Source organism: Amblyomma americanum, chromosome 2 (assembly GCF_052857255.1).
Source record: "Amblyomma americanum isolate KBUSLIRL-KWMA chromosome 2, ASM5285725v1, whole genome shotgun sequence".
Lineage (NCBI taxonomy): Eukaryota > Metazoa > Arthropoda > Arachnida > Ixodida > Ixodidae > Amblyomma > Amblyomma americanum.
This window is the reverse complement of record NC_135498.1, coordinates 183,366,759-183,391,483: the sequence shown is the minus strand read 5'-3', so window position 1 is coordinate 183,391,483 and position 24,725 is coordinate 183,366,759. Positions and strand designations below refer to the sequence as shown.

The window sequence follows — 24,725 nt, the reverse complement described above, 5'->3', positions numbered from 1 at the left end:
TGGATGATTTTTAATATCTTCTACCAGCGGCTGATGAACATGCGCTGTCCAAGTACTGACATGATTTTTTTGTGCTAATCTGGTAATAAATGAAAATAAAAGAACAATGGTACGGTTGTCCATAACAGTAGCGGACTGGGTCCCAAGAAAATGGAAGCGTAGGAGGGTGCGCCAGAAAACTAAGTGAGTGGATGATATGCGGTGGGTGGGAGACGAGGTGGGTGGATGAATTAGCGGGGATAGCGTGGCCGCAGCTTGCACAGGACATGTTTAAGTGGAGATATGTGGGAAAGGCATTTGAGTTTGGTTAAGTTTATGGGATTTAACGTCCTAAAGCGACTCAGGCTACGAGGGACACCGTAGATGATTGCTCCAGAAAATGCAACCACCTGGGGTTCTTTAAAGGGGCCATGACATGCTCGTTCTTAATATTGTAGTTTTGTGCTTCAGTAACTAATACAAGGGCTTATGATTCAGTTTCCGAAATTTGGCTGCCCTGGGCGCGCTCTATATTAAAAAAAATGCGATCGAAATTTAGAACGGGGAACTCCTCCCACCGGCAGCGACCGCTAAATTGAATGCTATCCTGACGTCACCACGGCATACACGGAGCAACGTAGTCTGCTCTCGTTGCTGCAATGTGTGCAGCGAGGTCCCATTCCCCCCTGTACTTCCGCGGGCGATCGAAGTAGTAGTCGTCCCCTATATATGAGTGACTGGTGCCGCAAAAGCGTTAGTAACAGTAACGCAGTAATTCTTCGGTATAGGTATAGGGTCCGGTTACAGTAGGACGATGGGACGGCGATCGGCGGTCGGTTAGCTGGTCGGTATGCAAATGCCATCGCTGACGCACTGGTCGGTCAAGCTAGACCAACGACGACGGCAGCACGACCAACGACCACGTATCGCAGTAGTGTAAAGAGTGAACTTAGTGGGAACTGGCAGAGTGTGGTGCGGGACTATAGTTGGTGTGACATTCTATAAACTTAAGAATTTAAAAACTTATTGTACCGGATGCTAGCCACGGCGACATATGCGATGTGCGTACACAAGCGAAGATGTGCTTTCATTCGGTGCCTGTGCATATAACCTATCAGCGAGGCAATTGAGCGACACGGGCAGAAAACGCCGCATGACAGTGCCGCCCGTCGCCGTCGCCTGGGCTTGTGCGGCCGAGCGAAAGCTTCATGCTCGGTGAGGGACGGCCCGAAAAGCTGTTTGTGTACCTTACCCTTATCGAAAAAAGCGAAACGAGCGGCTGAATTTCATATCTTCACACTTTCGTACTAATCAGCGGAGAACTCCTGCCATATGCTTGAATTTCGGCCGACGGTGGACCGTCGGCCCCTTTCGTGACGAGGCCTAGCGAGTACGCAGGATTCGTGTGTGCGATTTCGGCGATTACGGAGAGCGAATTCGCAAGTATTAGCGCCTGAAAATAGCTGTCGAGTGTAGTTTTGGCCAGAGTGCCCTCAAAGCGACGACTGCCTACTTCGTAGGGCGCGAGTACAATAAGAGGGAATGTGCCGATATGTGACACGGTCTGCACAGCATGTGCTGAAGGCAGCCTGCAGCAGCCGTCGGCGTCGACTGTGGACAACAAATCTTGTAGTTTTCATTAATTCAAGTAATGTCCGAACGTATTTTTAGCTAAAGCGCTTTAAAATCACATACCGATGACAAGCAGATACAATTAGCGGGAAGCGCCGGTCCTACGCGAAGCGTTTCCCAAGCAGGCGATATAGCATCAGCGGTGCTTATTGCAGTGTTATCATAGTGTATAAATGAGTAAAGCTACAATCTGTAGGCAATACTACGTAATATTTAAGAAAAGGAGAGCCCACCTTGCGTTTTATGTCAAGCAAGCGAGCAGTACCGTTTGCGCGCAGCTATGTAAACAACCCCAGCGCGGGGCTGCAGTTGTGATCGTAGCATTCCTATACGCCACAATGCGCACGCACTGTAAACGCTAAATGATGTACTATTATTTTCAAGCACTCATTTAGACGGCGGCGACTCTTCATCGGTGCGGGCAGTGAAAGCATTCGAAGCACGTAGGGTTTTGCAAGCGGCTTGGTTCCTGCAACAGAGTTCTATATGAGCCAAAGGGAATTTATGTTCGACTTACAAATTCACAAATGCAGCGGGGAAGTCGTCTCATTCGGCACTTTTCTCTGCTACTTTAGAGGCTCAAAGTTACTCTAGTGCCACCTTGTAATAATTTGAGTCTAATTATCGAGCCGATGAATAGCGGACAAGAAATTGGTAGCCAGCTACAGAACGCCGCGGCTTTCACGGCGCACATCGGCGAAAGCATGCACGGCACGTGCCGCTTTTCACATACGGGAGCACTTGACTGCTCAAAAGAAACCACACTCATAAGATAAAAATAACATGTTTATGAGCGCAAATAATACAGCAGCGGTCCATCGATTTCTGTTTCCGCAACAATCAGAAAAGGGGTGCCACGAGCAAGTCCGCTTTCCTAAGAATGACTCAGCTAGCGTACTAAGCTGAAGGCTTCCGAAAAAAAAACACTGAAAATGCATTTCGATAAGGTAAACAACGAAAACTTTTCTAGCGACCGCCGTCTCCGGTGTGCATGCAAGCACTTCAACAGGGCGCAGCAGACGACGCGGGGCGGGTATGCCCCTCTGATGTCAGCGATCAGAGGTTGCCAGAGCTGCAAGCAGTGCGCAGAAGAAACGGAAAAAAAATCGTTTTAAAATATATGCCGCACAGAATCTATTTAAATTTGGGGGAATTTTAATTTAACAAGTTGAGAATTAAATGCGGTAAGCAGGGTATGCGTGAAAATAGGCTGTCATGGCACCTTTAACGTGCACTGACATTTCACAGTGCACGGGGCTCTAGCATTTCGCCTCCACCGAAATGCGACCGCCATGGCCGAGATTGAACTCGCGTCTTTCGAATCAGCGGCAGAGCGCCATAACCATTGAGCCACCACGCCGGCTCTAGAGGCCTTTTGTCTTGCAGTGGCATAGCGAGGCTGATGATGATGATGGCTGCGTCAGCGAAGCAGCCTACTGGCGTTGTTTCGAACCTTGGCAGGAACGTAGGGATTTTCTGTCTAAATGAAATCAGATTACCTCCGTTTATGTTCCATGACGGCACGTATACTCGCCATGTAGCGTTTCTACGTTCCTGATGCTCGCTCAACCAGGTGCACGTGATTCGTTTCGCTTTACTGCCTGACGAACGCCGTCCGGACAACTTCAGGCGATTCTGTGCAGAAGTGTATTTACTGACAGCTGCTTGCTCGCCGCATCAAAGTCGTTAAAAACTTTGTTATCTACGCTTTTTTCGAACGAATGAAAGCCCATTGGTTTTGCTGTTCAGCAATTGTCAGCCGACAAATACGCTAGGCGTCTGCATTTTTATACTAACTCAAATCCTTTTCGTTTATTGGGAGAATAAGAAAATTCCAGTTGAAGGCAGGGGCCACAAAGGTGAACTGCATTCGCACGTTAAGTATGTATCAAAGATGGTCTTCCTGCTCGTAGCTGCAAACGTCTTATTGCCCTTGCGCCAGGCACTGGCCAGCCTCCAGCTGTGTGGAGGTCGATGGGTGTTGACGCGGTCGCGCTGGCACAGGCGCCGCACGAAAGCGAAAGCGTAACGCGATCGACCCTTGATACGTATTGCCTCCGATTGCATACCAAGGCCGGCTCGCTCGTGTGCTCGCCGTTTCCACTTGTCGTCTGGGGTTTGCGAGCTTGCAGTGCATTGCAGCGCAAGTATAAAGTACCGACGCGCCGCAAAGCGACTGCCTGGAACGGTGCATGTCATAACTCTCCCCACGGATGTAGAGCACGTCACATGATAAAAACATACTCAGCATGCAATTTTCTTGATGCACAAGAACCCATGCCATCAGGGGGTCCGCGGAAAGGCGGATGCAGTAGACGATATGCTTAGGGTGATGATGATGATGATGTCCTCAGGCTGAATGGCACATCCACGGCGGGGGATTGGCCGGGGTGCATTGTTGTTGTTGTTGTTGTTGTTGACCTCACACAATGGCACATACCCACAAGGGGGATTGGCCATAACCAGGCGGTGGCTATTTAAATGAGCAGTTGCATGTGGCAAGCATAGGATGACCTACCAAAATTTGGATCGCACAGTTTCCGTAGCCGAGGTGGTTGCAGGAGGTTAGGGGGGTCATACAGACTAAAATTTAGGCAAAGAAGGGGTAGGAATTACTATAAGTGGTTGTAAAAACCGAAATACAGAAGCTGATAATGGGATGGGCAGGACGAAAGCTCATGATGGTAGACGTTTTGATTCTAGGAGATAATTTTGAACGGCAGAGCAAACATTCCCATTGGTATGGCCAATCATAGAAGCGCCAAGAGATAGAATAACCGCAGAAGACAGGCGCAAACTGAGATTCTGTATTGGAACTTCTAATAGTCGCCTCCTAATCGATGAGTAGCGACGACAAAAAAAGAAGAAAGTGCTCTATTGTTTCCGGCTCCGCACAATACGGACACAATGGGGAGATCGCCAGACCAGGCCTGTAGAGGTAAAAATTTAGTTGCGGCACCCGGCAACGAAGCCTCGTGAAGGAAACTTCAAGATTGCGCGATCGCCAGACTGAGCTTCTCCAAGGGAACAGTAGGTGCTGGAAGTCGTCCAAGGAAGTAAGCGCTGATGCGCCCAATTCGTTCATTACAGTGTACCGTCGAAAGCGTGCCGCCGTGATGTAAGCAGTTGTTGGAAGCGGGTCAACAATCGGTCCACTCAGGGCTGCCTTCGCTAAAGCATCAGCTGATTCATTTAATAGAAGACCCCTGTGCCCAGGAACCCAAAGAAATCGAATTTATGTGATGTGTGGAGGGATCAGGAATTTTAGTATCCGAAAGAGCTGCGATTCAGTGGACGCCGAGAGGGAAGTGCATAAAGATAACGAGTCCGTAATTATTATTACTGCAGATAAAGAAATTGGTACCTTGCGCAGAGCGAGAACCACTGCTAGAAACTCAGCCAGATAGATAGGAGTGAAATCTTGGAGACGGAGAGAAAAAGACCAGTCAAGGGACTGGGAGTAAATACCTACACCTGCCTTTTCTGCACACACCGAGCCATCAGTCGCAATTGCAACATGTGAGCTGAAGGTCGACAAATAACCCTGCAACATACCATTTAACCATGAGAAAGGCAGTAATTTTGCATTACATGGATAAATGTCATCGTAGATGATAGACACAGTTGCGGGGATGGACCGCACCAGAACAATTTCAGGTATTCGCACGTTGAGTGGGCCCAGCAAAGATTCAACGAAACAGATTTGGGGAGTTTGAAGGCGAGACCATCCGACACCCAAGAACTCCACTCGCTGCCCTAGGAAGATCAACTCGGATGCATGCTGCTCCGAGTCGCAAAACTTTAAAAACGTTTGTACTGTCAAAAGGCGAAACCTTGCAGTAAGAGACGGCACCCGCGCTTCCAGATACAAAACATTGTTTGCCACGTATTTAGGGAGACCCAAACACAGGCGCAGAGCTTCTCGCTCTAAGAGCAGAAGTGGGCGAAGTTTGTATGCAGCTGCTCCAGAAAACAAAACGCAACCGAATTCCAAGATTGGCCGGATAGACATTTTGTAAATCAGCAGAAGAGCATGTCTGCGCATACCGCAGCGAGGGCTACTCATCCTTCGCAGAAGGCCTACCGCCCGAATCCCTTTCGCAGCAACCTGATCTATATGTGACCGCCAAGAGAGAGAGGAGTCATAAGTTACCCCGAGATACTTTAGGGAACATACCTGAGGATAAAACATTGAAATGTGTACCTGTTGAGGAACCGGAAAAGGTAACAAAGCGCACTTAAGACTTAAGTGTAATTCAGATAACCATCGGTCAAGGGAATTTAAATATGACTGTAAAACCATATACACAGAATGTAAATCACTCGCAGCAGCAAAGAAAGCTATATCGTCTGCATACACATACGTAGTCACGTCAGGGGAAAGTCGGAATCGAACTGAGTAAGAGGTTGAATAGAACAGGGGAGAGAACTGCACCTTGAGGCACACCTCTAGATTGATGAAATTTCCTTGTAGAAACTCCGCGTTGACAACAATAAAATTCTCTGTCAGCCAGGAAAGCTGACACCCATTCCACAAAATAACTTGGCAAGCCCAGAGCCCCTAGTCTGTACATCAGAGGCCCATGTTCGACACTGTCATATGCTTTCGAGATGTCTAGAGTTACCAGCGCAGCATACTGTCGACGCCGGCGCGCTAGTCGGACAGGGCTTTCGAGGTCAGTATGCGCACACCATATCGAGCACCCAGGCTTGAAGCCAATCTGACAGGGGTTAAGTAGTCCCTTTTCAGTAATAATGGGCATGATTCGTCCATACAGTACGCGTTCAACCAATTTCACCAGATTCGATGTCAATGAAATTGGTCGAATGTTGTCTAAGACCAACCCTTCGCCTGGCTTTTTAAGCACCGGGATAATTTTGGAAACACGCCATACATCCGGGATACATGGGGTTCTAATAGAGTAATTTACCATCTCCAATATAGCATTGGGGGATTCGTCGAACAGTGTTTTAATCATCGCAGAGGTGACACGGTCAGGACCAGGAGCTGCAGAAGGTAACCGATTTATCACCTGGGAGAGCTCAGAAACCGAGACATTAAGGAAATCATCATAGTGATTCCCAAGCAGTTGTGGGTGAGAGAGCGCAGCCGAAAAACAGTGTTCCAAGCCTTTGCCAATTTCTTCTAACGACCTGGCAAGCTCTACTGGAGTCAGCACATTAGAGGGAATGTTGTAAGGCGGTGACAGCCTGTTCCTTGACCTCAGAAAGCGAAACAAGGCTTGTCTGTTATTAGATTTTGATAGATTGTCATAATTCTCTTCATCATATTTCTTTTTGCCCTAGCGACTGTGCGCTTGAAGGTAGCTGCAAAAAACTTATAATCGATCCAATTCCGGGGACATTGATTATGGATAAGTTTCTTCCAGGCTGCCTATAATCCTTTGAACATTCTGCATTCCACCAAGGGCTCAGAGAAGTGCCTATGCTATCGCACACTGTAAACTCTGATTGCCTCCGTACCCGATCTAAAATAGAGCATAAGCCTAACACCCTGCTCTCCTGAGACAAATTCGGCAAAGAGTGTAGTTCTGAACTGAGTGAACTTTTGAACTTGTTGTAATCGACAAGGGTGCAACTGAATCCGCCGATAGAAGTCATCGGACACACAATGTCAAAAGTGAGTGGGAAATGTTCACTGTTTGTTGCAGAGTCAACCGGAGTCCAGGAGGAAACTGCTACCCCTGGGGTTGAAAACGTTAAATCCAATGCTGATCGGGAGTGCCCACGGAGAAAGGTCGGAAAACCAGAGTTATGACAGTTTAGGTTATTCACACAAGCCTAATCCCATAAACGCAAACCGCGCTGGTCTGTTCGATAACCCGAAGTCAAGTGATGCGAATTGAAATCCCCAACAAGCAACACGTGTGATCTGCTGACAGAGAGTAAAGAATCTAATGGCCGTGTGTCATGAACCCCAGATGGAAAATATACATTTGCGACAGTAATGGGATGGAAACCAGGAACTGAAAGATCCACTGCCTGAATTTCGCAATGAGCGTCCACACGCTGAAACACCAATCGTGCCTTGTGACAGAATCTGGATGAAACCAGCAGAAGCAAACCGCCCCCCCCCCCCCCCTTGATGAGCGGTCCATTCTAAAAATTCGATAATGTTCCATTTGAAATGAAAACTCTTTCGGCAACCAGGTTTCTTGAAGCGCAATGACAGGAGGAGAAAATCGATTTGAAAGAGTTACTAAATCAGTGAAGGCTGATTGAATGGAACGGCAGTTCCACTGCAGCACTCTCAGAGACACTATTCTGCCGAGAGATCTGCAGCAGCAACTGCCTTTTCCAAAATGCTGTGGTGACCAGTTTTTCCTGAATTACTCTTTTTTGTTTTGGATTGAGGGGAGCTAGACGGACCAGCAACGGCCAAAGGAGACCGGCTACGTTTCTGAGCTCGAGCATCGAGCTCAATCAGCTCAACACACCCATCAATTGCTCCGGTCGTGACTTCAGGTACATGAGTTGGAGGCGTGCGCTCTTTTCGCTGCTGCATTGAAACAAGGGAAGGCGTCTCCGCACTGAGTTCAGTAGGGACTGCAGGATCCACGGATGACTTCAACGCAGCATTGGAGGTCATTATTGAAGAGGTCATTTGCGCCACCATGACTTGCGATATGCACTCTGTTACTGAATTCACTAGCCGATCCATGACCTTGGCCATTGCTTTTTCAACCGCTATAGCAATCGCATCTGACAGGCTTGAATCCACGACCGCAGTCGTCTGCCGTGCTGCCACACTTGAGTACCCGTACGTCCTTTCCTCAACAATAGCCATAGCCTCGCGCCTTGAGAACCGGCGCTTTTCTAACACTTCCAGCATCTTAACCTCCTCAGCCCTTGCAGGACAATTAGAATATGTGGCGGAGTGACTACCGCTGCACAAGCAACACATCTCATCTTTTGAACACCTTCCTTCACGGTCATGATTACCACCACACACACTCCACCTTGAGCTCGACTTGCAGGCGTTCGTGCTGTGGCCAAACCTCCAGCAGTTGCGGCATTGAAGTGGCCTTGAAGAATACGGATCGACCCTGAAAACCAGGGGCCACACCTTCAATTCATATGGACCAAAGAGACCCGCAAAAGTGGCAATTACCGTTTCAGTTGGAAGTTTTGTTTCCTCGACGACCCGAGTGCACCGATGTACAGAAATCACCCCTGCGGAGGAGAGTTTCTCTACCGTTTCCTTAGGGCTAATGCGTGGGTCAACCCCTCTCACCAGCTCTTTAGAGCACGCCAAGTGCGGCGGTATAAATGCGCTTACCGACTGTCTTCCAAAAGCCGTGCACGTTAACAAATCCATGATGCAGGCCTGGTCGGCCGACCTGCACACCACGCCTCCTCTGCCGTACTGCCGGACATCACAGATTTTTAAGAAGTGAGGCGTAATCGCCTGTAGCGCAGACTGAACCGCATCAGGGTTATTGAGTCGAATGGCGCCACCATCCGATGGAACCAAGGCCACGGGAATAGTGCCGACGCCACCCCGAAAGAAGGCGTCCAGGGGGAGTTGGTTAGGGGGGAGGCTGGCCGACCAGGGGGAGTTCCCCTGGCCAGGAGAGGACGTCGACATGCGCCCCTAGCGACATGCAAGCGCCCTGCAATAGCGAAAGACAATCAAGCAATCAGAAGCTAGTGATACGAACAGTCACCGCCCAGTGAGAGCCAAGGCGCTGGACGATGCTGACTCAGCTTGTTCTCAGCCACTGCGCTGGTTCTCAGCCACTTCCTCCTCGATCCAGCTTCCTTTTCTTCCTTCCAAAGTTGAATCGGCGCACCCCGTGAAATGCATAGCACCATCTCTAGGCGCTGCGAGAACTATAGGGCCGCCGTTTTGGTTTGGTAGAAAAAACGAAACCTCTGCACAGCGGTGCATAAAAACAGCTGCGCTCAGTTCACGGAGGAAGACTATATAGGAGTGGAAACTCCGCCGTCTGCGGCGACCAGAAAAGGTCACAAGCCCGCGGCGCCACTATCCTGCTGGCGGCGCCTGGCGGCCTGAAAAGAAACTACTGAAATAAAACGTCACGGCGTGCCCGCTGAAGCAAACACCAATGTCGTCTGCTTGTCGTCTGCTTTGAGCGCACGCCGCCGGCATGGAGGAGTTTTTCCTCCTCCATGGCCGCCGGAGCAGGCCTGCCCGGGCACTGCATTTTTTTTTCCCTGCGGCTTCTACGAGGCGCCGCACGGCGCTGCATGCGGGCCCGTCGGAGCATACAATTGTGACTATCTGGTCGCCTGCGCTCGCTCGCGCTGACGGGAGTTTCACCTCCTATATAGTCTTGCTCCCTGGCTTAGTTTGAAACGTGAAATGCCGACGCACTCGCCGCACTCGCTCTCCGCAATCGCCGAAATCGCACACACGAATCCTGCGTACTCGCTAGGCTTCGTCACGAAAGGGGCCGGCGGTCCACCGTCGGCCGAAGTTCAAGCATATGGCAGGAGTTCTCCGCTGATTAGTACGAAAGTGTGAAGATATGAAATGCAGCCACTCGTTTCGCTTTTTTCGGTAAGGGTAAGGTACACAAACAGTTTTTCGGGCCGTCCCTCACCGAGCATGAAGCTTTCGCTCGGCCGCACAAGCCCAGGCGACGGCGACGGGCGGCACTGTCATGCGGCGTTTTCTGCCCGTGTCGCTCAATTGCCTCGCTGATAGGTTATATGCACAGGCACCGAATGAAAGCACATCTTCGCTTGTGTACGCACATCGCATATGTCGCCGTGGCTAGCATCCGGTACAATAAGTTTTAAAATTCTTAAGTTTATAGAATGTCACACCAACTATAGTCCCGCACCACACTCTGCCAGTTCCCACTAAGTTCACTCTTTACACTACTGCGATACGTGGTCGTTGGTCGTGCTGCCGTCGTCGTTGGTCGAGCTTGACCGACCAGTGCGTCAGCGATGGCATTTGCATACCGACTAGCCAACCGACCGCCGATCGCCGTCCCATCGTCCTACTGTAACCGGACCCTATACCTATACCGAAGAATTACTGCGTTACTGTTACTAACGCTTTTGCGGCACCAGTCACTCATATATAGGGGACGACTACTACTTCGATCGCCCGCGGAAGTACAGGGGGGAATGGGACCTCGCTGCACACATTGCAGCAACGAGAGCAGACTACGTTGCTCCGTGTATGCCGTGGTGACGTCAGGATAGCATTCAATTTAGCGGTCGCTGCCGGTGGGAGGAGTTCCCCGTTCTAAATTTCGATCGCATTTTTTTTAATATAGAGCGCGCCCAGGGCAGCCAAATTTCGGAAACTGAATCATAAGCCCTTGTATTAGTTACTGATGCACAAAACTGCAATATGAAGAACGAGCATGTCATGGCCCCTTTAAAGAACCCCAGGTGGTTGCATTTTCTGGAGCAATCATCTACGGTGTCCCTCGTAGCCTGAGTCGCTTTAGGACGTTAAATCCCATAAACTTAACCAAACTCAAATGCCTTTCCCACATATCTCCACTTAAACATGTCCTGTGCAAGCTGCGGCCACGCTATCCCCGCTAATTCATCCACCCACCTCGTCTCCCACCCACCGCATCTCATCCACTCACTTAGTTTACTGGCGCACCCTCCTACGCTTCCATTTTCTTGGGACCCAGTCCGCTACTGTTATGGACAACCGTACCATTGTTCTTTTATTTTAATTTATTATCAGATTAGCACAAAAAATCATGTCAGTACTTGGACAGCGCATGTTCATCAGCCGCTGGTAGAAGATATTAAAAATCATCCGCCTCGCATGAGTGAGGTACGCGATTCGATCCTCAGTGCCGCCGGGTACCCACCGGTGATACAGTGGGTACAAGCTTTCCCCTCCCTGGTGATCGGCTTCTTTGAGGTGAAATGCTTGGAAATGGGTCTTTGACCTCACCATGTGTAATGAAAACTACCTTGTGTCATGGCGCTCTTTGGCCAAAGCTGCCCTTGCGCCATAAAAATTCATCGCCATCCCCATTGAAAATCAAGTAATTACATTAGCGCTTCCCCTCTTGAAATACATTCTGCTTCAGACTGCTGTAACTTCAGAATTTCAATGGCTTTGCTGATGGATTTTTCAAAGTATGACCTCAAAGGCCAAGCATCATCACCAATCACCAGCGTGACCAGTAGCCATTTATATCGGCGAATTCTACGGAAGCACTGCAGCATTATCGCATCCATTGAATGATGACCCCATAATTTCCTCTTAGAGCATTTTCTCAATTTTATTGAGAAATACACAAGAAAAAACCTGACCCCGGAATACCCGATCCCCCCCATCCAAAGAAAAAGAGGAACCATGCTTCAGTGTTCAACGCGTCCTCGTACTCGAGGTCAGTAGTGCGACAAGTGGTTCATGGAGTTGGATGATTTGAACGCTGCAAATGTCCTAATTGGTAATGCGACTACGGTATGACGCCGGAACAGAGGTGCGCTCTATAGTACTTGGCAACGGCAATATTTCACGACAGCAGGGGATCACGAGAAGCGCCCCGAACGAGTCTCTAAAGTTGCAGAAGAGGCTCGGAAGCAACTCGGACCGACTGGGGAGCAACCCTCCCTTGTCACTACAGTAAATAAACGGGCTCCTAAACTCCCGATCTAGACTGACGCAAGGACTGGGGCTGGCAGCATCCACGACTCTCCCGAGTGTGTGCAATCAGGCCTATGAAAACACCGGGCCCTCGAAGCAATTCCCGCACCTACTGCATACGGTGGATGACATAAAGGACCGTCAATTTTCTTTTTCTTGCCGCTAAAATATTAATACGATAGCATTAAAAGTCTGATCACGAAAAAACAAACTCGGCGTTGGGATCTGTGAAAAAAATTTCCAGATTGGTCGAGCCGGCATTGTGGTTTCATCCAATTCGCTGAATCCTCGAGAGAGTTATGACGTGATCAGGTAACGGAACGTACACCTGCCACACCTGCCACCTCCACCTCACCCCTCTGTCCATCTGCATCACTGCAAACAGAATACTCGTAACGGAAAAATCCCCGCGTTGTAGTCTGTCATCAAGTTCGCTGATTCTAATGCTATATATCGCATTCCCAAACGTAATGTAATTCAATGTTCTCGTATTATAAGGGGATTCCAATACCCCCCACCACATAAAGCATTATCCAAGGACGAAGCCACAGGATGGCGAAGACTGCAAACAGGCTCCTTCCCAAACTTATACATATTAAACAAGTTGTTCCCCACCCAGTATAGCGCCAACTGTCCGTGGTGCGGAGCAAAATCAACACTATATCATGTCACATGGGAGTGCGGAAGAAATCAAGCATTCCACAAACACAAAACACCAAGTGCGGAGCAGTGGGAGAGCCGGCTCACCAGCTGCGAGCTAGGGGTCCAAAGGGCCCTCATAGCACTCGCAAGCGAGGTGGCCCGACTCAGTGGAGCCCTGGACTAGGGGCCCACCCACGGCCAAGGAGGACCCAAGCTTCAAGACGAAGACTTCATCCTTTACCGCTACTACTTCCTAAAGGAACCAATAAAGTTTTTCATTCATTCATACCCTATGAGGTAATAGGAAATTTGTGTTTACTTTTATATAAGACAGTGAAACAGCTCGCTAAGCGTGCCTTCTATAGTATTGCGACGACTGAAGTTGTTAGCAGGGCTATGTCCTGTCTAATTCCTCTGTTTCCCCTCGTCTTTCAGCGCTAGATATCCGACTTCTAATAATGCTTAGATCCTGGAGTAAACACATTTATAAGCTCATAAAACAACGTCCTATTGAAGGATGTGAAATCGGCAGGTTTTCTCTGAAAATTGGCGTTTTTTCAAGATATAAGCAGTAAAGTCATATCTCAGCGATAGTCGCTGCAGGTTATTAATGCGAAAGCATTGGATGGCAATATATGTCGCGTCAGCAATCCCTTCATCGCACGATTGTGTCGTCCCATAAAGAAAAAAATGTGAAAAGTTTGGTTGTATTGCATAGTGCACGACGAGATCCTGCTGTAGGAAAAATTTGGTTAATGAATTTTAGTTAGTTAATTAAACACGAAACTTATATTTGACGCCACAATAGCCCCGTATTTCGTGCCAACAAAACTTCCTCCGCAAGATTACGTCGTTCTGTGAAGATAAATGTGCCAAACTTTGATTTCACTAGATAGCGCGTGATGAGATCTTGCTGCGGGAGAAATTTGGTTGATGAATTGTAATTAATTAATTAAACGCGCAAACTGCGCTTGGACGTCAAAATAGCCATGGTCGTCAACATAGCACCTGGATGTCAAAACAGCCACGGACGTCGACATAGCGCCTGGACGTAAAAAGTAAAATAAAATTAAATAAATTAAGAAAATGAAAAATATTAAATAAATAGACGCGTACTGGCGTCGTGGGAAAAACCATCGTTCTAGAAACTTCCATGTTTTCGCATTCCTCCACGCAAGAAGTCTGAGCTGTCCTCGCAATTTTTAGCAGAGAACCGCGAGCATACCGGACGAGCACCGCAGCTCCATTAAGGTAGGCCCGCTGCCGAAAAACATGAACCCCAACCTACACGCGGTCAGGCGGAACGCAAGTAGCAAAGTACGTAGAAAAATACTTAGCACCCATAACGGACACGCTCTATACGGTCGCCGCGGTATACCCTCGAAGACGAGGGACGAAAGAGCAAAAGTCGTAGCGACGGTGATAGGCTTGGATTTCAAGGAAATCACTTGCGCGTCGGCACTGGATTGTACGGCAACCGAGGGGGAGGAGAGAGCTGTTGCTCTAGCGACCACGGAGGGTTACCGCACGAAAAAATCTTTTACCATACTAACAGACTCAAAGGAAGCATGCGGCAACTACACAAACGGCAGGATTGGCCGCCAAGCGCTCCACATCCTCCTCCGCGCTAGCCAAAACAAAGAACAGGTCAGACACGTTTTATTCTGGGTACCGGGACACACCGACATTGAGGACAACCAAAAGGCCGACAAGATCGCTCGAGAGCATAGAAACCGAGCCTTCTCGGGGAGAGGCTTTGAGGAACCCATGACTCTGATCCCAACGTACTCGGACTTGCTAAACAATCATAGAGGGACGAGGGCGCGTTATCCCCCGCCTCACAACATGCTAAGCCAACACGAGGCAGTACATTGGCAGCAACTGCAAACGGGGAACTTTTCCGAATCTAAATAAACTAAGCAAGATGTTCCCTGGGAAATATAGGGACACATGTCCGTGGTGCGGCGAGGAGTTTTCCTTTAATTTTAGTAGGACGTCTTGGGTTGATAACTTGGTGCGGAACCCAAACATGGTGTGGGGATACCGCTCGTTATCTTCTTTGTATTGTTGTGGTCTCCTCGTTACGATTCGCTCGTACAACTTGCCTAGGCACGAAGTGAGCGATATCGGCCTCAGGTCTTCAACTTGTAGTTTCTTCCCTGACTTGGGGATCATCACTACTTCTGCGTGCTTCCACTCTTGCGGCACCGTTTCCGCCTCCCAGTGCTTGTTGAGGTAGTCGGTCAGCTGTTCGATTGCCTCTCCGCTTAAGTAGTGGATTTGGGCGTTTCTGATTTTGTCGGCGCCTGCCGCAGTAGCTCTCAGATCTCGACGTCTCGGTGGACACCTCAATCCCGCCTGTACATTTTGCTTCCGCATTTAGCAGGCACATTTTGTGGGCACTTTTTGCAAACACGTTTTCGCCGACAAAGCCTAGTAATGCTTCCGCATTAAAAATCGCAGTCATTCATCAGGTCTAAATTTTGTTCCCGGTCTTCACAAGCCCCCCCCCCCCCCTTCAAACAAAAAAGAAGAAAAAAAATTGTGGCTCCACTCCGCGCTGTGAAGGTGGTTGGATAACGGAGCTATGCTGTTTGCATTCAATTTTTAGTGTGGCGCTTTTTACTTGCAGTGACACGAAAACCCAACCGTAACCTTCACCGGAAAACACACACGGGGAGAAGGAACGTGCTTCGCATTGCTTTCAGGTGCCGTTATCATACATTATGCGGTTTGCACTTCTCGCGAGGGCTTCGAATGACGTCAACCCCTTTAGAAGCAGCTGCAGACCTAATGTTTATCGGAACGCGTAGTTGTATTTGTCCGCACCACGCGTCGGAAATATTAATTCCATTACGGCGTGGTGTGGGTGTCCATTGAGATATTTGAGACCAGCGTGATTTCCCTTCCTTAAAACCAATTTTTATTTTCCTTGCCGACCCGCCGCGGTGGATCAGTGGTCAGGGCGCTCGGCTACTGATCCGGATTTCCCTGTTTAAAACCCGACCGCGGCGGCTGCATTTCGATGGAGGCGAAACGCTAAGGCGCTCGTGTGCTGTGCGATGTCAGTGCACGTTAAATATCCACAGTTGGTCGACATTACTCCGGAGCCCTCCACTACAGACCTCTTTCTTCCCTTCTTCTTTCACTCCCTCCTTTATCCCTTCCTTACGGCGCGGTTGAGGTGTCCGCCGATATGTGAGACAGATAGTGCGCCATTTCCTTTCCTCAAAACACATTTTCAATTATCTTTGCCTTACGGCAGAGTTGGGTTGCCCGCCAAAATATGCGCGATTGACGTCATTTCCTTTCCTTAAATTGTAAAAATTGGCAGTGGCTTAGCTTAGCTATGCCAGCATATATGTAGCGAGAGCTGCAGTTCCCCCAGGTCTAATTGCATGGTCAGTTATACAACGAGCCTTTACATCCTCCTCTTCAGTTCCTCTTCTTTGATCGCATCTATCATCGCCTCGCTCCGGTCTTCTAGTAGGGCCAGGGTTACGCCGCTGTTTCCGCTCCGCGTCCTGGCGTCCGCGCTTGGCGAGGCGCTCTTCTCTTTGCTCCGGCGTCTCCACATTTCTCTAGGCATTGCGCTGCTCGTTCGTTATTCCTTGCCTGGACGGCTAACTGCCAGGCTACAACCTCGGGATCCGACGACTCGAGTTTATCCCGTCCTCAACGCCGCGCAGCGGCGGCCTCACTCTACTTGGCCACCATTGCAGTGTGGTCATAGAGAAACAAACTTACGTAAAGAGCGGACACTCAAGCCGTTTCGCGGCCGAGCAAAAAAGGGTGTGACCACCCGCAAGGCACCCTATGTTTGCTTCCGCTCTACTTCAAAGGTGGACAGCTTATCACACGTACACCGACGGGCCTATTCCCGACAATTCGCCATTTTGTACAAATTGTGACGTAGGCGTGACGGGACCATCAAGGCGGCGCCAGGTTACGTACCCACAGAAACCGATAACGTGAACAGGAAAAAAAGTAAAAACTGATCTAGAAATAAATAGCGACGTCTGCTACTATTGGCGCCAAGTACGAAACAAAACGCCGCTCCTGGAGCTTGCGCTGAGCCTCTGCGTTGCCATCTTCGACGCGTGCGTAAAACTGATGCGCAGAGAAGCTGGCGAAGATAAGGAACGGGGCCAGGATATTCGTAATGGCGTACGTGCCGAATGCTTCGGCCGGTATGATGCCTTTGAGGCATTGCTCCTCATAAAGATCGATGACAGCTTCGCACATTCGCTTACCAGCCACAGTTGAATGCAGGAACAGAATCGTTATAGGGCACTTTTCTTGGCGAAAAGTCATCTCGTCCGGTACAGGAAAGGAAGCAGCCAGAGCTAGATTTTTGGAGTGGTGCAGCCACTGCTGAGAAGGCGCCCGAAGCGGCGCCTAAATCCGCGCAGCCCAACTGTCCCTGCCGGAGGACAACGCTCGTATTCTTCTTAGCATTGTAAATACTGCAGAAACCCACTGTTTTCTAGGCGCCGCGTCAGCTGCCGTTAGGTCAGCAAGAGTGCTAAAGCTTTTAATCGCTACGTACTGGCTTTAGAGGAGAGCGGGGCGCAGCGGAGTTGTATCTGTGTGCGCTTGGATGGACTCCACGATGTGTTTTTGTGCTGAAATGCATGCTTAGGAAGGCAAGTCGGTGTGTACATTTGAGGAAACGCGTTGCACCAGACTCTGTTGTTGGTCAAGTTTGCATGCACCCGCGCACGAAAGAAAACTGCAAAACGTGGAATATCGGAGTAAATCTCGTCAAGGAGAACGCACCGAGTGCGCATCCCTTATTATAAGGTTAAATATGCAAAGCAGAAAAAAGGTTCTTTTCTGGCATTAATGCAACACAATATTAAGCAAAGCGAACCCCCCCCCCCCCTTAACATAATTTGTATACAGCGTTCCCTCACAACACTCAGTGATATACTCATATTTTGCTTCGTAAGCCTGCGTGCATGCATGCACTTCTGTGTGTACATGGCGCATATATTTCTTCATAAAAATGAAATATGCTGTCAGAAATTTTGCTTGCTTTTTCCTTCCTGGAAAGGCATAAATTTTTTTTACTTGTTCAAGTGAATGCGTAGCACTTACCACAACCACACAGAAGCAGCCACACTGTACGTACGTGCGATACAAGTGCACACAACATTCTGTGAGGTGGAGCAAACTTGTCGCCTTGAGCACTCACAGGCTGCCTCACCTCCCTTGCGGTCCACACAAGCAACACGATTTACGCGGCGTCTTCAAGTTTCTTCGTTGTAGGGTAGCAGTTATGCACCTACCATAAAATCAAGCAGCTGCTTTCGATGCCTGATCAAGTACATTGCAGCAAGCTTCCGTGTAAGAGAGAAAGATATTTGCCAGAAAAGGTGGAGAGGTCGGATATAGGAGTTACTTCGCCTGTTATTCCACAAAGGGGCCGGGCAGGAACACAGAGGTAGAGAGTAAAGATCGGTCGGTGGTGACGCCATATTACAGTGAGACACATGCACTGTGCAAGATGCTTGCTTTATTTGCTTGGTTTTATGGAATTTATGATCCCAAAGCGACTCGGGCTATGAGGGTGCCGTAGTAGAGAGCTCTCGATAATTTCGACCTCGGGTTCTTTGCAGTGAACTGGCATCGCACAGTACACGGGCCTCTACCGTTGCGGCCGGGATTGAACGTGTGTCTCTCGGGTCAGCAGCCAACCACCATAACCACTGAGCCACCGCGGCAGCTTTATTTGTGTGATGCAAGAAACTGTTAACTTAAAGTTCATGTCTGCAAACTCATTACCTAGTACACGTCACACAAAGCCTGAAAATGTGTTTTGGGGCCAACCATTCCGCTGGTCTTGCACACAGTGTTTAAAGAGACAAATGAGTGGCACCATGAGCCGAAGAGCTGAAGGAGAAAATATATGACAGTAATCTTACGAGCACTACAGACAAGGAGGAAATTAATTTATTTCCATACTCTGAAGGTCTGGAAGCGTACAAAGAACAGTGGTGGAAAGTATAAAATTTGTAACCGCTTTTTCGAATTCAATACAGCCAGATATTGCAGCAATGGAGGCAGGAACATGGTAGGAAAAGCACAAGCATAATACTGGACAGAAAATAGGCAATATATTCAAGGTTGATGTGGCCCATATAAAAATATATGGGAGGCACTAATGCAGCCAGCTAAGGTAGCCACTGGCTTTCAATGCTTTTTTATGTATGTCACAGATCTCTCTGGAGAACACTCGGACTGAAAGAATGAACTAGGCGACGGGTGTACCCACACATACGCACATTTAATAACCCTACGTGACACACACACTAGAACACAAAACTAACACAAAACACAAATACTATAAATACACACGACCCGGGCACACTGCTACTAGTGTCTACTACTAGTGTTCTACTATTAGCGGTCGACGTTCGTGCTCACGGTTGGTTCGGTGTGGCTGCGACGTTGTATGGATCCAGTAGGCGGCGTCGAGGCGGCGTTCGCCGTACTTGGGATGGCGTCGCTGGCGGTGTTCGACGTGCTCGGGCTGGCGTCGCTGGCTGCGTCGTACAAGCTCCCGGTCCAAGCGCCCGTGGAGGTGATGCCGGTGTTGTTGGCGTTGGTGACATATGACCTCAATTTGGCTTGGCCCATTCCAAGACGTCTCCCTCATGATTTGGAGTAGGGCTGTAATCCTCTACATTCAAATTGGGCTTCTTCAGTACCTCATCTCCTCCTGCGATTTTCTTCCCACTGAACGTGGACACCTCGGCAGCATCACCTGTCTCCTCGGCCACTACCGAACAAGTTGCCCTGGGGGCGTAACGCCGTACGGGACCTCGTTCTTCATATTTCTTCAACATATTAACATGGAAAACCCTCTTAGCGCCATCTATCACTACCTCATAATCCATGTCCTTTTTCTTCCGCGTCACAAGGTACGGGCCCTTCCACTGTATCAGTAACTTATTATGATCCATGGGTAGCAACACAAGAACCCTGTCGCCCGAATTCAGATTTCTGTGAATGACTTTCTTTTCATAACATCCCTTGTGGCGTTCACGCGCCTTTTCCAGGCTTTGATGTGCCAGCCTGCATCTTTCCTTCATCTATCCCGCAACTCAAACACGTATGTGTAAGTTGTCTTGAGATCTGATGCAATCTCTTTAATAGCCCAAAGCTCCTTGAGTATTTCAAGTGGACTTCTAGCGGTTCTCCCATACAACATCTCGAAGGGCGAGAAACCAAGACTCGTTTGTGCTACTTCGCGGTAAGCGAACAAATGAGCTGGGAGATATCTATCCCAATCATTAGGTCTCTCCTGGCACATTTTCGTGATCATATTTTTGAGGGTGCCTTTGAACCGCTCTACAAGCCCATTACACACGGGATTGTAAGGCGTCGTCAGTAACTGTCTTACTGACAAAAGGCGGTTAACTTCCTTCATTAGTTCCGATATGAAGTTCGAGCCCCGGTCACTCAAAAATTCCCTCGGGAACCCGTAACGCGAAAACATTTCCACGAGACTCTACGCCACTTGGATACTGTCAATAGTTCTCAGTGAAATAGCGTCAGGATAACCAGTGGCCACGTCAACCGGAGTAAGCACATATCTATTGCCTTTGACGGATACTGGAGAGATTGGCCCCACAATGACAATCGCCACTCGCCGAAAAGGTAGGTCGATGGCTGGCATCTTGCCCAGAGGTACGGGACCAACTCTTCCCTTCGGAACTGTGCGCTGGCACACGTCACATGAGCTAACAAAGCGCTTAACGTCACTCTGAACACCCGGCCAAAAGAACTCCTCGGTGATTCTAGACACCGTTTTTTGAACACCCAGATGTCCGGCCATAATGACGTCATGTCCTAAGCGTAGTACGGTCTCTCGCATATCTTTTGGTAACACCAGCTGTTGGACCCGCCTTCCTGAACTAAATATGCTTTCCCTGTGCAGAAGACCATTTATCAATTAATACTCGAATGACGTCCGACTCTTCTTTCTTTTCACTCTTTCCCCGACTCTTTCGAAGCAAGCCTTCAAGCTCGGGTCTTCCTTTTGCCTAATTGCAATTTCGCCCGGTGTTACGCTCAAGCACATCGCAACAGGAGTAGAGAGCGGACGCTGCATTGCCCGGGCTCCCGCTTGAGCGCTTGTCTCAACTGCCGAGGAGAAATTGACGGCACCCGTCCGAGATGTCGCGGGCCTTTCCTCCTTTGGACGTTCTCCAACGTCAAGCATCCTGCACTCAGGATCGGGGTGTTCGACACTTCTTGCACCCGTAATGTTTCCCAAAATGAGATCGTAGATGGGTTGGTCTACGCATTTTTCCACTACCTGCCCAGTATAATATGCGTGGACACTAGGATCCTGGCTTCAGGAAGGCATGTACCTCACTGTGCTATCTACAAGAGTGACAGCCGACGCTTCCCCTGTAAGATCCTCGTCCTTCACCAGGCTTCTACGAACCAAGACTGTGTTAGCTCCGCTGTCTCTAAGTGCCAATATAGGACGGTCCCCTATTTGCCCAACCACCACTGGCATTGCCGCATTCGACTTGGGTGTTCCACTCATTGCCTCATTTTCCAGCGGCGTTTGCTCTCCTTTCAGCTGTGGAACTTCGGATGGCGTGACAAGTTCTACCCTTGAGTCGACAACGCATGCAGCACGGTCCTGCGTTCTGTATCGGCACTCACCCAGAGTATGACCCCTCCTCTTACAACCTTGACACACAATCTGTGTTTTTTGGGCAGCACTACTAGTTCGACAGTCAGCTGCACGGTGTCCCCCCTTGCCGCAGAGAAAACACCTTACTGGCGCCTTAGATGCACCGCCATATGCGCTTAGTTTTGCCCCATCTGTCTCTAGGGTCTTCTGGGGTTCCTCCTTTGCCTTACTCAAGTTTTTTAACCCTTGAGCCTCGAGGAATTGGTCAGCAGTGTCGGCGAACTCTTCCAATGTGTGTGTGAAAAACTTTATTTCAGGGAGGAAGCTTGAGGTAGCCGGGGCAACCTCTCGCAATCTCTAGGTGGTCTCCTCATTACAGGACCACATTGGCGACCGCCGCGACTCGGGCTCGGTGGACCAGGGCCTTCTGGCTTGCTAGGTCCGAGCAGCCGAGCAGGGCTGCCTCCCAGTCCTCCCGGGTGGGGTTGGGTTTGGGGGCGAGGTTCGGGGTTGACTGGCATGCCCACACCATGTGAAAAATGTCCGAAGACTTCTCCGCACAGTGTGTGCATTCTCCTGTACAGATAGGATCAAAGTGTTTTAAAACTGCCGGGCACAGCAGCGTTTTGGTGTAAAGGCGGAGGAGCGTGCGTTCCTCCACCTTTGTGAGGCCCTTACAAGGCTTGTGATATATTGCATGGCCGAATTGGAATAATTCAGTAATTTCTCGAAAAGTGAGAGCCGGATTGGGTTCTGGATCCGTATCCAAAGGGTCTGAAGGCGTTGCCCGGAGAGTGAGCGCGCGGGCGGCGGCGTCTGCCGTTTCATTGCCTTCGAGGCCCATATGAGCTGAAGCCCATACAATCGTTCGAGACGCGGGGGCCCCGAGGTATAGTTACTCATTTGAAGGATGCGATGCGCAAAGAGAGGAATGTACCCCTGTTTAATATTTCTGCAGGCCCCTCTCGAGTCGGTGACGATCACTCGCGACTCCTGGTCTGCGGCGGCTAACGCGATGGCAACTTCTTCCGCATGTGTTATGTCTTGAGCTCGGAACGTTAGACCATTCACCACGATTTTTTGGTGGACGACTGCGGCCGTATACCACCCCCCCATGGTGAGGGCCTGAGGCGTCCACGTAGAAGATGCCATGTTTGTTCCCATAGTGACGGGCGAGTGCCTCCGCCCGCGTAAGGCGCCTGCCACTGTGGTCGTCACGTGTCATGTTGGCCGGAAGAGGGCGTACGTGCAGGGCGTATCTCCAGATTTCAGGAACGCGTACGCGCTCTTCCGTAAGTGTTGGGTGGTGGATGTGTAGTCGGGCTAATTGGCGGCGACCCGACGGCGTTTTTGAAAACCTTGTGTATTGATTTGTCAAGTGCGCCTCCCGGAGCTCTGCGAATGTGTAAACCATCCCCAGGCCCATGAGACGCTGGTTGGATGTGGTGATCGGGATATCGAGGGCACGCTTGTACATCTTTCTCAGAATCACTTCGAGGGCGTTCTCATCAAACTTGCGCAGGTGGAGGTAAGGAGTCGAGTAGAGGACTCGACTGGTCACGAATGCATGCGCCAGCCGCAAAGCGTCTCTGCACCGTAACCCCCCGCGTTTGTTGGAAACCCGGCGGACCATCCGGCCCACCTGGTCCCCCACCTTGCGCAGTTTTGCAAGTGTGGTATCAGCCCGTCGATGTTTGTGGATAAGGAGACCAAGTACTCTAATCTCATCATGTTCGGGTATCGGGCCGCTGGCCAGAGATAGTTCGATTTTGGTGGCGCACTGAAGCGACGGGCGAATGTGCACAAATTCGGATTTGGACGGTGAGCACTGAAGGCCGCAGCGGCTGGCGTAAGCGTCCACGATCTCCGCCGCTTGCTGCAGGTTGGCCTCAATGTCTCCAACCGATCCGTGTTTGGCCCAGATGGTTATGTCGTCGGCGTACAGCGCGTGCTGGATGCCTTCGACTTTCGCCAGCTGATCCGGGAGTTTCATCATGGCCAGATTGAAAAGTAATGGCGAGAGGACCGCACCCTGTGGGGTTCCTCTCGTTCCCAGTTTATATGGGCCGTGTTCTTCGTCTTGTATTCGGATGAAACTTCGTCGATCCGAGAGAAATTGCTTGATGTACTGAAGCGTGTTATGTCCACAGTTCGTTTGGGAGAGATGTTCAAGGATGATTTCGTGTGTGACATTGTCGAAAGCCCCCTTAAAGTCAAGGGCGAGTACTGCATTATCGTTGAAGGGATATTCGACAGGGTTGAGAATTTCTCGGTCGAGTTGAAGCAGAACATCTTGAGCGGACCTCTGCGGGCGGAAACCGAACATGGTGTCTGCGAATGTATGTTCATTTTCCAGAAACCCAGACAGACTATCCCGCACCATGGTCTCCATCAGCTTTCCGGCGCAAGACGTGAGGGAGATGGGGCGGAGGTTGTCTGTGTTTATGGCTTTGCCGGCTTTCGGAATGAAAGTTACCAGGGCGGTCTTCCATTTTCAATTGGTAGAGGTGCCTCACCAAGCCAGATCGAGTTGATGAAAGCGAGGAGGGTTTCATAGGCGGGATCGGGAAGATTAGTAAGCATTTTCACAGTTATCTTGTCCCTGCCCGGTGCCGTTCCTCGTTTCATTTTAGCTAGGGCCGCCTTGAGGTCATGCAACTGGAACGGTTGATCAAGATTCGCGTTCTCTGAACCTGCATACGAGAACGCGGGTCCTCCGGGGTCCTGCTTAGTGCAAAGATACTGGTCGCGCAGTTTGCATGCTAATTTTGATGTATTTCCATCGAAGCTATGAATAGCTCGTTGGAGATGTTTTTGTGTCTCGGCGCGGGTTTGAGTCGGGTCAATTAGGGCGCGGAAAAGGCGCCACGTGCTCCGGCTCGACATTTGTCTGGCCGCCGTGTTGCAGCGGTCTACCCAGTTCGAGTCGGCGAGTTGGGCCGCGTACTCTGCCGCTCGCTGGGTGAGCTCGGCGATACGAATTTTGAGCTTTCTGTTACGTTTTTGGCGGCGCCATCTGCGGACGAGGCTGTGCCGCGCCTCCCAGAGGTGCAGAAGGTGGTTGTCCACCTCTGGAGTGGCCTCCGAGAGCAGCTGAATTTGTGTTTCCACCGAACGAAGGTGTGTAACCAATCCTTGTGCCCACGCGTGGTAGCCTTGTTCGTCGATAGACGCCGAATTGATGTAGTTTTGCCG

The 24,725-nt window shown here is 49.8% G+C and overlaps 1 long non-coding RNA gene across 2 annotated transcripts in view; it reads left to right on the top strand.

Annotated features, from left to right (window-relative positions):
• Nucleotides 1-24,725, top strand: part of LOC144122064 (uncharacterized) — an 85,285-nt gene that overhangs the window by 25,696 nt on the left and 34,864 nt on the right. The window contains exon 3 of one of the 2 annotated variants that reach the window (XR_013312792.1): nucleotides 18,496-18,629. The exons of the other annotated variant lie outside the window; for it this stretch is intronic. This is a non-coding gene — a long non-coding RNA (uncharacterized LOC144122064). Of the gene's footprint in view, nucleotides 1-18,495; nucleotides 18,630-24,725 lie in introns of those variants that run through there. 2 annotated transcript variants of the gene reach the window in all.